The sequence below is a fragment of the Pristiophorus japonicus genome, chromosome 4 (assembly GCF_044704955.1).
Source record: "Pristiophorus japonicus isolate sPriJap1 chromosome 4, sPriJap1.hap1, whole genome shotgun sequence".
In the NCBI taxonomy this organism is placed as follows: domain Eukaryota; kingdom Metazoa; phylum Chordata; class Chondrichthyes; family Pristiophoridae; genus Pristiophorus; species Pristiophorus japonicus.
Window position 1 is genome coordinate 29,980,404 of NC_091980.1, and position 13,699 is coordinate 29,994,102.

Consider the following 13,699-nt stretch of genomic DNA (forward strand, 5'->3'; position numbering starts at 1 on the left):
CAGGTTAGAATGTTCCTGATGTTGGGGAAGTCTAGAACCAGGGCTCATAGATAAGGGGTAAGCCATTTAGAACATAAGAACATAACATAAGAATTAGGAACAGGAGTAGGCCATCTAGCCCTTCGAGCCTACTCCGCCATTCAAAAAGATCATGGCTGATCTGGCCGTGGACTCAGCTCCACTTACCCGCCCGCTCCCCATAACCCTTAATTCTCTTATTGGTTAAAAATCTATCTATCTGTGATTTGAATACATTCAATGAGCTAGCCTCAACTGCTTCCCTGGGCAGAGAATTCCACAGATTCACAACCCTCTGGGAGAAGAAAGGACTGATGAGGAGAAACTTCTTTACTCAGAATTGTAAACCTGTGGAATTTTCTACCACAAAGTTGTTGAGGCCAGTTTGTTAATTGTATTCAAAAGGGAGTTAGATGTGGCCCTTACGGCTAAAGGGATCAAGGAGTATAGAGAGGAAGCAGGAATGGGGTACTGAAGTTGCATGATCAGCCATCATATTGAATGGTGGTGCAGGCACGAAGGGCCAAATGGCCTACTTACTCAGGTACCTATTTTCTATGTTTCTAAACTACAACACTGCAGTTTTGGGTGGCCCATTATAGAAAGGGCATTAAATCCATGAGACAGTGCATACCATAGATTCACCAGGATAATTGGGATGAGAAAATATAGTTGAGACTGGAAATACCATGGCTATTTCTAGTGGAGCAGACAATAGGGGATTTGAGTTCTTTTTAAATTATGAACAGCTTTGATGGGGTGAATAAGGGAAGACTTTCCTCCAGTGAGGAATCTTCAATTTGGGAGAAACAGTTATAGAAGTTTTATTTGCACAGATTTATTGGAGCATGGAATATATTGCCAAAGTAATTGAGGTAGAAACTATTCCTTCAAATATTTATCCATTTCCTCTTTTTTTTTTAAAAGAAATGCAGAAGATAGCATGATACAATACTACAGGTGACGGCAGGGTTTGGTTTGATCTAGCAAAGAGCTGGCACACAATGGACCAAATGGACTCCTTCACGACAGCAAGCTGCCTATTCTACATTCAATCGTGTCTGTATAATGTAAAGCACATTGGCATAGTTGTTTTCCCCGACCGTGCACCGAGATAGAGCATGTAAATAATGCAGAATTATCGGGATTCAGAAAAGCAGTGCAAATTGGTTAAACTCAGTGCTAAATTTGGGATGTGTGGGGGGGGGGGGGGGGGGGGAGGCGGTGGAGGAGGGGAGAGGGAGAAAACAGTTGAGTCTGAAACTATAGAAGGAATTGGGCAATATTTTGCATATGGAACTCAGCACACAGAAGTGAAGATTTTGCAGATTGTTGGAACTCTTAGTGATGAGTACCTAGAAGTGGCTGAAAGATCTTGATGATGAATTACACATTGCTCTGCAATAACTGCACAAGCTTGTGCAATCAATCACACTGGAATACTGAGCTTCATTGCGATATGGGCTTAAACCATATCTGTCATGCTTGAAGCTGTCATGGTGCACATTGGCGTGTCATGCTGAAGCTGTCATGGTGCACATTGGAGTGCTTTCATCACCAAAACACGAGAGAAACATCCAAGCCCTCGAAGAAGTACAGACAGGCTGATCCCTAGTGGAGGTCTTGTTTATGAAGGCTAGAACCTCCCTTCTTGGTCCCCATCTTAGCTGATTTAGTAAATGGTTTCCTCTCCTCGGGTACTGGTCCCCTCCCTTTCAAATCGGACATTATCACACCCTCTCTTCAACCCCACCCCTGTCCTTGCAAACTGATGCTCCATCTCCAACCTCCCGTTTCCCTCAAGTCCTTGATCCTTGAACATATTGTCGCCTCCAAATCAATGCCCATCTTTCTTGCAGCTGCCATGTTTGAACCTCTCCAATCAGGTGTCCACCTATGCCATAGTACTGAAATGGCCCTAAACAAAGTCAGAAGTTAAAACTTGTGATTTGTGTGGTGCACTATCCCTCCTCCACCTGTTGCAGCCATTGGCACAGTTGACCCACACCATCCTCCTCCAAAGCCTTTCCATATTATCCAGCTGAGTGGGACTGTCCTTGCCCAATTCCACTAGTGTCAGCTGTGGCTCAGTGGTAGCGCTCCCGCCTCTGAGTCAGAAGGTCGTTGGTCCAAGGACTTTAGAGTACAAAAATCTAGGTTGACACTGCAATGCAGTACTGGGGGAGTGCTGTACTGAGTTGCTGTCTTTTGGATGAGACATTAAAACGAGACCCCATCTGTCCTCTCGGATGAAGTAAAAGATCCCATGGCATTATTTCGAAGAGCTGAGTGTTCTCCGATGCCTGGCCAATATTTATCCCTCAATCAACATTATTAAATTATCTGGTTGTTAGCACATTGCTGTTTGTGGACCTTGCTGTGCACAAATTGGTGCTGTATTTCCTGCATTACAACAGTGACTGCACTTCAAAAGTACTTAATTGGTTGTAAAGAACTTTGGTACATTCTGAGGATGTGAAAGGCGCTTTATAAATGCAAGTTTTGTTCCTTATCTTTCCAGTCAGTCGGAGAATCTCCTACAATTGCTTCTCTTCTTGCTCCCACAAGGTTAAATCTGGAGTCTCCCAAGAATCCATCCTTGGCCTCTTCCGATTTCTCAACTGCAAATTGCCTCCGTGACCTCACTGAAACATGTCCGGTTCCACACTGACATCAAGCTCTGATTCATCACCATATCTCTTGGCCCCTCCACTGCTTATGTGTTGTCAGACTGTTTCTCTGATGAGCTGAAATTTCTTTCAATTGGGAAGACTGAAGCCATTGTTTTTGGTCCCCGCCACAAACTCTCTTTCGGAGTCACCGATTCCATCACATTCACTAGCTGTTATCTCGGCTGAAACAGACGCTTTGCGATCTTAGCCTTCTATTTGACCTTGAGCTGGGTTTCTGACCCCATTCTCTCCATCACCAAGACCACCTAAATCCATCTCCATAATATCGCACATCTCCTTTCCTGCCTCAGCCCATCTGCTGAAACTCTCATTCATGCTTTCATTACATAGAAATGTAGAAAATATGTGCAGGAGTAGGCCATTCAGCCCTTCGAGCCTGCACTGCCATTCAATAAAATCATGGCTGATCATGCACTTCAGTACCCCATTTCTGCTTTCTCTCCATACCCCTTGATCCCTTTAGCCGTAAGAGCCACATCTAACTCTTTTGAATATATCTAACGAACTGGCCTCAACAACATTCTGTGGTAGCGAATTCCACATATTCACAACTGAGTGAAGAAGTTTCTCCTCATCTCGGTCCTAAATGGCTTACCCCTTATCTTTAGACTGTGACCCCTGGTTCTGGACTTTCCCAACATCGGGAACATTCTTCCTGCATCTCACCTGTCCAATCCCGTCAGAATTTTATGTTTCTATGAGATCCCCTCTCATTCATCTAAATTTCATTGAATATAAGCCTAGTCAATCCAGTCTTTCTTCATATGTCAGTCCTGTCATCCTGGGCATCAGTCTGGTGAACCTTTTGCTGCACTCCCTCAATAGCAAGAATGTCCTTCCTCAGATTAGGAGACCAAAACTCTACACAGTATTCAACGTGTGGCCTCACCAAGGCCCTGACTTACCTCCCAGACTTGATGCTTTCAATGTACTCATGACTGCCCATCCATTTCCCATCCTCCATCAACTGAAGTTCATCCAAAACCCTGCTGCTTGTATCCAACTTGCACCAATTCCTGTTCACCCATCACCCCTGTGCTCACTGAACTACATTGGTTCTTGGCCCAGCAATGCCACGATTTTAAAATTCTCATCCTTGTGTTCAATCCATCAATGGCCTCGCCCTTCCCTATCTCTGTAACCTCTTCCAGCCCTACAATTTGCCAAGAAATCTGAGCTCCTCCAATTCTGGCCTCTTGCCTCTTTGCCCCATTGTTGTCAGTCATCTAAACACTAAGCTGTGGAATTCCCTACCAAACCTCTCTGCCCCTCTTTGACCAAGCTTTTGGTCACCTGTATTGATGTCTGCTTTGGCTCGGTGTCATTTTTTTTTGTTTGTTTACGTTCCTGTAAAGTGCCTTGAGTGTTTTACTATGTTAAAGGCGTAGAAAAATCTCCCAAAGAAGCCAACTGATATGGATGTTTAGAGGTGTTTTGCATTAGATGTCCTGGCCTGCCATTGTACAAGTGACTAGTCACTTCTTTTCTCAAATATTTGTCTTTTGTTTGCTCCAGAAATTAATATACACATTGCAGTAAAATCTCCCAATGTTTTTTCGGTGCTGTCCTTGATAGCGCAGGTGTTGACTCGATTTTAAACACCAGCATTGGTGTGTCGGCCTGATTCTCTGGAAATGCAGGCCTTTGAGGAAAACTTTGAAAATTTGAGATTTAAAATCAGATTTGAAAATGGAAATTGTTAATACATAGAAGCTGTAGGTGGACGATCCCAAGTTTGTTCCTGAGTTAACTAATCTTGGCCAGCACCACTGATGCTCCCTGGGCTAGGGTGGGGTGAGGCAGGCAAGGTTCCTGGCAGCTATTTAGTAACTGCCCGTTGAAAGTTCATGTAGATATTGGGCAAAGTGACTCTCGCTGTGATATGAGGACTCTAATTTCCTCCCCACAAACCTGTCCGTCTGCGTGCCATTGCTAGCTGACTAAGCCTATTCATGAAGGATTGCTCCTTGGTTGACGTACCATAGAATAGAGATGCTGTTGCTTGTGAACCATATCTCTACCATGAGTTGCCCCCTTTAGAATTGTTGAATGAACTTGCATTTATATAGCACCTTATTTACTCAAATGTCCCAAAGCACATCACATTCAATTAATTCACTTTGAAATGTAGTTGTCATATCAGCAAATGTGGCCAATTTGTGAATAGCAAGATTCCATGTGCAGCAAATGATTGGGTCGGTCTTTTAGGACCAGGACTTTCCCATGTCTCTTCAAATGGTGCTGTTGGATCGCGGCGCGCTCTTCGCAGTAGGGGACGGAGCCTAACACTCGCGCCGATTTTCTAAGCAGCAGGGGGTGGGTACAATTTAAATTAGCCTTCGTGGTGCTGGCAACCCTGCGCGTGCGCGTTGGAGCGTGCGCGCATGCGCAGTCTCTCACAAACATTGGCACTCAGCCATTTTTTAAAATACTGCAGAAAAAGTGAAGATTTGTTTCTTGGACCCCTGCAAAGGCTTGTAATTTAATTTTTTTTGATATTTCTGTGTGTGAGGGAGTGCTTTTAGCAGCACTGCTGAATAAATCACCTGCTGAAATCAGTGAGTTCAGCTTTTCACTGCTAAACTTGCAGAACCGGTGCTGCATTGGTGCATGCAAATTAAGGACTGTGTGTTTGGAGAAATAAGAGTGCCAATTCAACTTTGCAATAATACGTGGTGTTGACAATGCAGCACCCATTCAGCAAATTTAAATATAAAACTGTCGATGTGGCTGCCTCTCCCTGTCCAAATGGCTTCAGTCCCCCTCACAGCTCGAAGGCTGCTGCTGTATCTTCGGCTGCCAGCCAGCCACTGACGCCGCTGATATCCTATGGCCCTATGGCCGAATGGCCTCACGTCCGTCCGCTGCTGATTCTTTGGCTGCCGGCCAGCCACTGACGCCGCCCCTAAAGCGTGGCCGATTGGCCTCAAGAACCTTAATGAGCTGCGTGTGTCCTGCGTTGATTCTTCGGCTGCCGGCCAGCCACTGATGCCGCTGCTATCTCATGGCCGAATGGCTTCACATCGGTCCGCTGATTCTTCGGCTGCCGGCCAGCCACTGACACCGCTGATATCTCATGGCCGAATGGCCTCGGGTCCGTCCGGTGCTGCTTCGCGGCCAGCCACGAAGAGAATGAAGGCCTGCCTCAAGCACTGCAGCTCAGCTCGAAGCTTGCTGCCGCTGCCGTCGAGACACTGACGCCACACCGCTGCCTGTCTCCAACATGAAAGGCCTGCCTGAAGCACTTTCACACAGGTAGGAACATGGTTTATTTAATCTTTTCTTTGCTTATAAAATTTTATTCAGGTTGGATTTATTTGTATAAGTATAACTACGGATTGATTGTAGAATTTAATGATTTCCCCTCCCCCCCCCCCCCACCTCGTTCCCTACGCCTAATTTGTAACCTACGCCTGATTTTCTAAAGTGTAGACAAGGTTTTTTTCGAGCGTACAAAAATCTTCACTTACTCCATTCTAAGTTAGTTTGGAGTAAGCTTTCACTCACGAAACTTTGAAATCAGGCGTAAGTGGCCGAACACGTCCCCTTTTGAAAAATAAATTCTGTTCCAAAGTGAAACTGTTCTACCTGACTAGAACTGGAGCAAACTAAATGTGGAGAATTCCGATTTCTAAGATACTCCGTTCTACACCAGTTGCTCCTAAAAATCAGGAGCAAATCATGTGGAAACTTGGGGCCATAAAAGGGAGCTTGACTCCAAAACTGATGCACAAGAGTTCTGGTATCTAACCTCACTACAAATATACTTTCGATATTTGTTCACGAAAGACAAGTGAATGTTTCTACTTTCTAGTGTGCAGTGTGGTTGGCTAAAATTGCATGGCAGTCTCAAATTCATTGGGAGTTAAATCTCCCTATGCAGTACCTTTTTGGTGCTTTAATTTCTGTTGTGACTTTTGTACAGTAGCCAACAGTATGCTATCTGATCTAATGTTGACTCTTTTCAGAAGTTGTACGATGGATGTGTTCACGGAGTAGAAAACATCCATTTGGAAACTTATTTCCCTGTATCAATACAAAGTTTAAAAATCTGTGTTTAAAGGAATATCTTTTCCTTCCTTTCAATTATATCAAACGCGGATCAGTGGTATTCTTCAGAGTGGTGAGAATGTGGAACTGTCCTAAAAGGTGCTATATAAATGCAAGTTATTTCTTCTATCTGGATTTCACAGAATTTTCACTACTTATAAATCACAGCCACAGCATTGAAATAAATTATCAACCAGAATGCTATACTGGACCGTCAGCATAGATTTTTGTGCTCAAGTTTCTGGAGTGAAACTTCAATGCACAGTTTTCTTACTCTGAAGTGAGAGAGTGCTACCCACTGAGCCCCCGTCTGACACCTAAAGGTTTTGGCCTGGTTTCGAACCCGGGATCTTTTGCGTGTTAAGTAAACACAATAACCACTCGACTGCAGAAACATGCCCCATTAACTTATTTCCCATTTTTGACAAGATTGTTAGATGTTGTTGTCTCATACTGTAGTGCCAACAAGCTTTAAATTCACTTTTTAGGTTGTCTGAAATTTGCATAGTTCGAACATTTTTTAAAACAAAACAAAACTAGATCCCAATTCTTTCAATGAGTGAAATGTAGATGGGGAGTGATTAAATTACTGAACTACCTCAGTAATTATTCAAAATTGCATTCTGATGTAATTATTTACAGTAGTGGTATTTATGATTTATGGTTCTTTTGCAGAAGTAATTTGCATCATGTGTGGAACACCTGCCAAGGTTTTGCAATTTAGTTTAACATCTAGGGCAGGCAGAAAATCAATCCAAGCTAATAGAAAAACAAGCTTTGAAGATTATGACTAAGTTACGATGAGGCTGTTAAGATGGGAAACTTAGAAAGATTGGAGGTAAGAACAATGGACTTGTCGAAGTTCTTTCGAAAGGTATAGCCTCCTGGTAGTAAACACTGGTTAGATATAAGCTTGGACAATTGTGCCACATTTTTCATTGCTGCACAGCTATTAATACAAAAAAGACAGCAGAATTATTTGGCATTTGTTGAGAGACCATCTCATAGTTCCTCTTGCACTGCTTCACATCAGCTGCAATTTCACTAATTAGCCATATTTGAAACTTCAAAAGTGCACTGGAATTTCCTTAATATTTCAACATTAGTAAAGAGCTGACCTGATAGTTGACAGGTCACTGCTCTTCCAATGCTGTAACGCAGAGCTTTGCCCACTAGTCCAATTTGGGGGAAACAACATAGTGCATGCCAGCAATCTGATGCTATCAAAAATCATTAGAAAAAAACAATATGTCCAATTAGAAATCAGAAGGCTAGTTTGAGTTCCCAGACTGTTTCAAAATGTGCTATAACCACTTTTGGATATGGTTTACCTGCCACATGTGTTACATATTTATTTATAATGGTGGTTATTAATTGTTTCCATCAGCTCTCAATGCCAGTGGTTTTTTGGAGTTGTGCCCACTTAACTGCACTCATCTGTGTCTTAATGAGTGTTGGGAACTGGACTGCACAAGTTTGTGTTACAAAACAGCATAGCTTTGACTTGCCTGCTAATGAGCACTCTTTGATGAAGTGACATTTCCAATTTTTTTGTTTGCTGTGCTTGTTTGTATCTGAGTCAATTGGTGCTGAATACTAGTTTTTTTGTCATCCTGGACCTGTACCCAATTCGAACTAGGGGCTTATTTAAGACCCATGCACCAGCAGAGTGGAGATGTTAAACATCAGTCTGAGTTAGATTTGAACCACAAAAGGCACTGTTGGTGCAACTCCCCATCCAAAAAAATCTACAGATCACTGGGGCTACATTTTGTATGTGATTTTGGACACTCTGCATTTAAACGGTTATTAAATGATTGGGGAGGGTTGAGAGAAAGTCCAGGATGATTCTGGGATTTGAGTTCTTCGGCAGCACCTCCCAAACCCGCGACTTCTACCACCTAGAAGGACAAGGGCAGCAGGGGCATGGAAACACTATCACCTCCAAGTTCCCTTCCAAGTCATACACCATCCTGTCTTGGCAATATATTGACATTCCTTCATCGCCACTGGAATTCCCTCCCTAACAGCACTCGGAGTACCTTCATCACACAGACTGCAGCTGTTCAAGAAGGCAGCTCCATCACCATATTCTCAAGGGCAATTAGCGATGGGCAATAGATGCTGGCATTGCCAGTGATGCCCATAACCTGTGAGTTTATTTTAAAAAAAAAAGATTTTAGGCAAGTGATTTGCAGAACTGAACTATGGAGAAAAGATTGAGAAATGTGACTCAAAGACATTAGCATATAGGGCTGTGTAGAATTAAAGAACCCAAATTTGAAACCAAGAAGTCAGAAGCAAACTGTTCGCTCCCCCTCACTTTCACTCTGCGGTGGAGTAGAAATATGCAACATGCGATTAACAAAAGCAGCTGATGCTATGACTATCCTGCTCTGAGGGAGTTAACTATTTACATCGGAACATCAGAAATAGGAGCAGGTGTAGGTCATTCTAAGATCATAACTAATCTGATCTTGGGCTCAGCTCCACTTCCCTGCCCACTCCCCATAACCTTTCACTCCCTTATCTTTCAAAAAGTCTGTGTCTCTAAAATATAGTTTAATGACCCAGCCTCCACAGCTCTCTGCAGCAGAGAATTCCACAGATTTACGACCCTCAGAAGAAATTCCTCCTCATCTCAGTTCTAAATGGACAACCCCTTATTCTCAAACGATTCCCTCACGAGTGGGAACATCCTCTCTGCATCTACCATGTCGAGCCCACTCAGTATTTCATGTTTCAATAAGATCACCTCTCGTTCTTCTAAACTCCAATGAGTATAGGCCCAACCTACTTAACTTAAGTCAATCCCTTCATCTCTGGAATCAATCACGTGAATCTTCTATGAACTGCCTCCAATGCAAGTATATCCCCCCTCAAATAAGGAGACCAAAACTGGATGCAGTACTCTAGGTATAGTCTCACCAATACCCTATACAGCTGCAGCAGTACTTCCCTGATTTGATATTCCATCCCCCTTGCAATAAAGGCCAACATTCCATTTGCTTTCCTGATTACTTGCTGTACCTGCTTACTGTATGTCATGCACAAGGACCCCCAAGTGTGTCTTACTGCAGCATTTTGTAATCTCCATTGAAAAAATAATTTGCTTTTTTATTTTTCCTACCAAAGTGGATAACCTCTCATTTCCCACATTATATGCCATCTGCCAAATGTTTGCCCACTCACTTAGCCTGTCTATATCCCTTTGCAGATTCTGTGTCCCACCCACAACTTGCTTTCGCACCCATCTTTGTATCATCAGCAAACGTGGTTATATTACACTCTGTCCCTTTATCCAAGTCATTAATCTAGATTGTAAAAAGTTGAGGACCCAGCACTGATCCCTGCAGCACCCCACTAGTCACTGTTTGACAACCGAAAAATGACCCATTTATCCTGACTCTCTGTTTTCTGTTAGCCAGTCCGCTATCCATGCTATAATATATTGCCCCCAACCCCATGAACTTTTATCTTGTGCAGTAACCTTTTATGTGGCACCTTATCGAATGCCTTCTGGAAATCCAAATACACCACATCCACTGGTTCCCCTTTATCCATGCTGCTCGTTACATCCTGCAAACTCCAGTAAATTTGTCAAATGATTTATCTTTCATAAAACCATGCTGACTCTGCTTGACTGTATTATGCGTTTCAAAATGTCCTGTTACTGCTACCTTAATAATGGACTCTTAGCATTTTCCCAACGACAGATGTTAGGCTAACTGGTCTATAGTTTCCTGCTTTTTGTCTGCCTCCAATTTAAAATTGGGATTGACTGCGAGTGTAGGCATATGTTCATCTCCATATCAGCACAGTTGTGTAAATAAATAAATAAGGAGCTGACGAATTGAGTTGTCACTTTCCAATGAAAGCCATGAGGCAGCTATGGTGAAGTGTATAACGGTTCTGACTAGGGGAAGGAGTCGTCATAAGCGAAGTTTCTACTGCCGTCAGGATGTTAATTGATTGGGGCTGTTCGTAAGGAATTAAACATTCTGCAGAGTGATGGAGCAAGCTAGCAGTTGGCCCACCAGTTGTACTTGGGCCAGACTTGATGGATCAACTGGTCTTTTCCCGCCTGTCAATTTTGTTTGTTTGCATTTACTTGGATGGGAGGCCCAAAGATGTTGGTGTTTGAAATGTCATTTTTATAGTAATGTTTGAGGCATGAGTAAGTAACAGCAAGTTGATTTAAATCCATAAGAACATGAATAAGAGCAGGAGTAGACCATTTGACCCCTCGAGCATGCTCCACCATTTAATAAGATCATGGCTGATCTGATCATGGACTCAGCTCCACTTCCCTGCCTGCTCCCCATACTGATAAGAACGTAGGAAATCCAGCTTTAGGTGCTGAAGGAAAGAAGTGAGGGATCAATATCGGCCTGTAAAATCCAAGGTTTCTTTAAGACATAAGATTTAGGAGCAGGGCATACGGCTCCTCCAGCCTGCTCTGCCATTCAGTAAGATCATGGCTGATCTTCAACCTCAACCTCACTTTCCTGCCAATCTCCATATCCCTTGATTTCTTGAGTCCAAAAATCTATATTTCAACTTTGAATGTACTCAACGATTTAACATCCACAGCCCGTTAAGGTAGCGTGTTCCAAATATTCACAACCCTGAGTGAAGAAATTCCTCCTCATAATCTTAAATGATCTACCCCTTATCCTGAGACTCTGCCCCCTAGTTCTAGACTCTCCAGCCAGGGAAAACAATTTCTCAGCATCTACCCTGTCAATCCCCCTCAGAATCGTGTATGTTTCAAAGAGATCACCCCTCATTCTTCGAAACTCCAGAGAGTATAGGCACAAACTACTCAATCTGTCCTCATAGGACAACTCTCATCCCAGGAATCAATCTTGTGAACCTTTGTTGCACAGCCTCTAAGTATATCCTTCCTCAGATAAGGAGACCAAAAACTGTGCACAGTACTCCAAGTGTACTGGACCAAAGCCCTGTACAATTGCAGCAAGAGTTCTTTATTGCAAGGGGTTTGGAGTATAAGAATAAAGGCCAACATGACATTTGCCTTCCTAATTGCTTGCTGTATCTACATGCTAACTCTGTTTCCTGCACGAGGGCACTTAAATCTCTGAACACCAACATTTAATAGTTTACACCATTTAAAAAATATTCTTTTTTTCTCTCTCTTTCTTACCAAAGTGAATAACCTAATTTCCCCACATTATACTCCATCTGTCACCTTATTGCTCACTCAGTTGTGTCCTCCTCGCTGCTTACTTTCCCACCTAGCTTTTTATCAGCAAACTTGGATACATTACACTCGGTCCCTTCATCTAAGTCATGAATATAGACTGTAAATTATAGAATCATAGAAATTTACAATACCGAAGGAGGCCATTTCGGCCCATCGTGTTCACGCCAGCCGACAGCTATCCAACCTTATCCCACTTTCCAGCTCTTGGTCCGTAGCCTTGTAGGTTACGGCACTTCAAGTGCACATCCAAGTATTTTTTTTTAAAGTGGTGAGGGTTTCTGCCTCGCCCACCCTTTCAGGCATCGCGTTCCATACCCGCACCACCCTCTGAGTGGAAAAAAAATCCCCTCAAAACCTCCTATCAAATACTTTAAGTCTATGCTCCCTGGTTGTTGACCCCTCTGCTAAGGGAAATAGGTCCTTCCTATCCACTCGATCTAGGCCCTTCATATTTTTAAACAAACACATCCAGCCTATAATCTTTTCTCAACTAAAATTCTCCAGTCCAGACAAATAGCTGAGGCCCAAGCACTGAGCATTGCAGCATCCCAATAGTTACAGACTGCCAACCACAAAATTACCCATTTATCCCTACTGTTTTCTGTCCATTAACCAATCCTCTACCCATGTTAATATATTACCCCTGGGCCCTTATATTGCATAGCAATCTTTTATGTGGCACCTTATCAAATGCCTTTTGGAAATCCAAATGTACTACATCCACTGGTTCCTCTTTATCTACCCTGCTAGTTACATTCTCATAAAACTCTAAATTTTGTTAAACATGATTTCCCCTTCATAAAATCATCTTGATTCTGACTAATAAAATTGTTTTTCTAAGTGCCCTGTTACCATTTCCTTAAGGAAAGACTTGGATTTATATAGCACCTTTCACGACCACTGGGCGTCTCAAAGCGCTTTAACGGCAAATAAAATACTTTTGGAGTGTAGTCACTATTGTAATGTAGGAAATGCAGCAGCCAATTTGCGCACAAGCAAGCTCCCACAAGCAGCAATGTGATAATGACTGGATAATCTGTTGTTTTTGTTATGTTGATTGAGGGATAAATATGGGCCAGGACATTGGGGGTAATCCCCTGCTCTTCGAAATAGTGCCAAGGGATCTTTTCCATCCACTTGAGAGAGCAGACGGGACCTTGGTTTAACGTCTCATCTGAAAGACGGTACCTCAGACAGTGTAGTGGTGTTTTTTTTTTATTGTGCTCAAGTTCCTGGAGTGGGACTTGAAGCCACAACCTTCTGACTCGGGCGAGAGTGCTGCCCACTGAGCCACAACTAACACTGACAATGGATTCCAGCATTATCCTGACGACTGATGTCAGGCTAACTAGCCTGTAGTTCCCTGCCTTCTCTCTCCCTCCTTTCTTGAATAGCGGGGTTGCATTTGCATTTACTTTCTATAGCAAAAGTGAGGAGATAAATTTGAAAAGATTGGGGAGAGATGTATTAAGCAGGGGATGGTAGTGTTGGACATGTTTATACTTAGGATATGTTTTTAGAAAACATCAGGGTAAAAATTCAATTTTTGCAGCATCTTGCCCTGTAGAAGCCCGTAACATGAAAATGTGCACTGCTCACTGGTGATTGGGTTTTTGCTATCTATGCTGTGAGTGCAGAACTGAAACATTATCTTGTAACTCGAATCCAAAATTTGAGCTGCTTTTTTCCAGAAATAAATCTACTCAAATTA

General features: G+C 42.8%; 1 protein-coding gene across 5 annotated transcripts in view; it reads left to right on the plus strand.

The window, feature by feature from the left end:
• The window catches only part of slc36a1 (solute carrier family 36 member 1), a 113,226-nt gene that overhangs the window by 80,735 nt on the left and 18,792 nt on the right, over window positions 1-13,699 (plus strand). Inside the window, exon 11 of one of the 5 annotated variants that reach the window (XR_011592985.1) lies at window positions 7,437-7,599. The exons of the other annotated variants lie outside the window; for them this stretch is intronic. The gene's annotated coding sequence lies outside the window, so the exon portion shown is untranslated. The remainder of the gene's footprint in view (window positions 1-7,436; window positions 7,600-13,699) is intronic. 5 annotated transcript variants of the gene reach the window in all.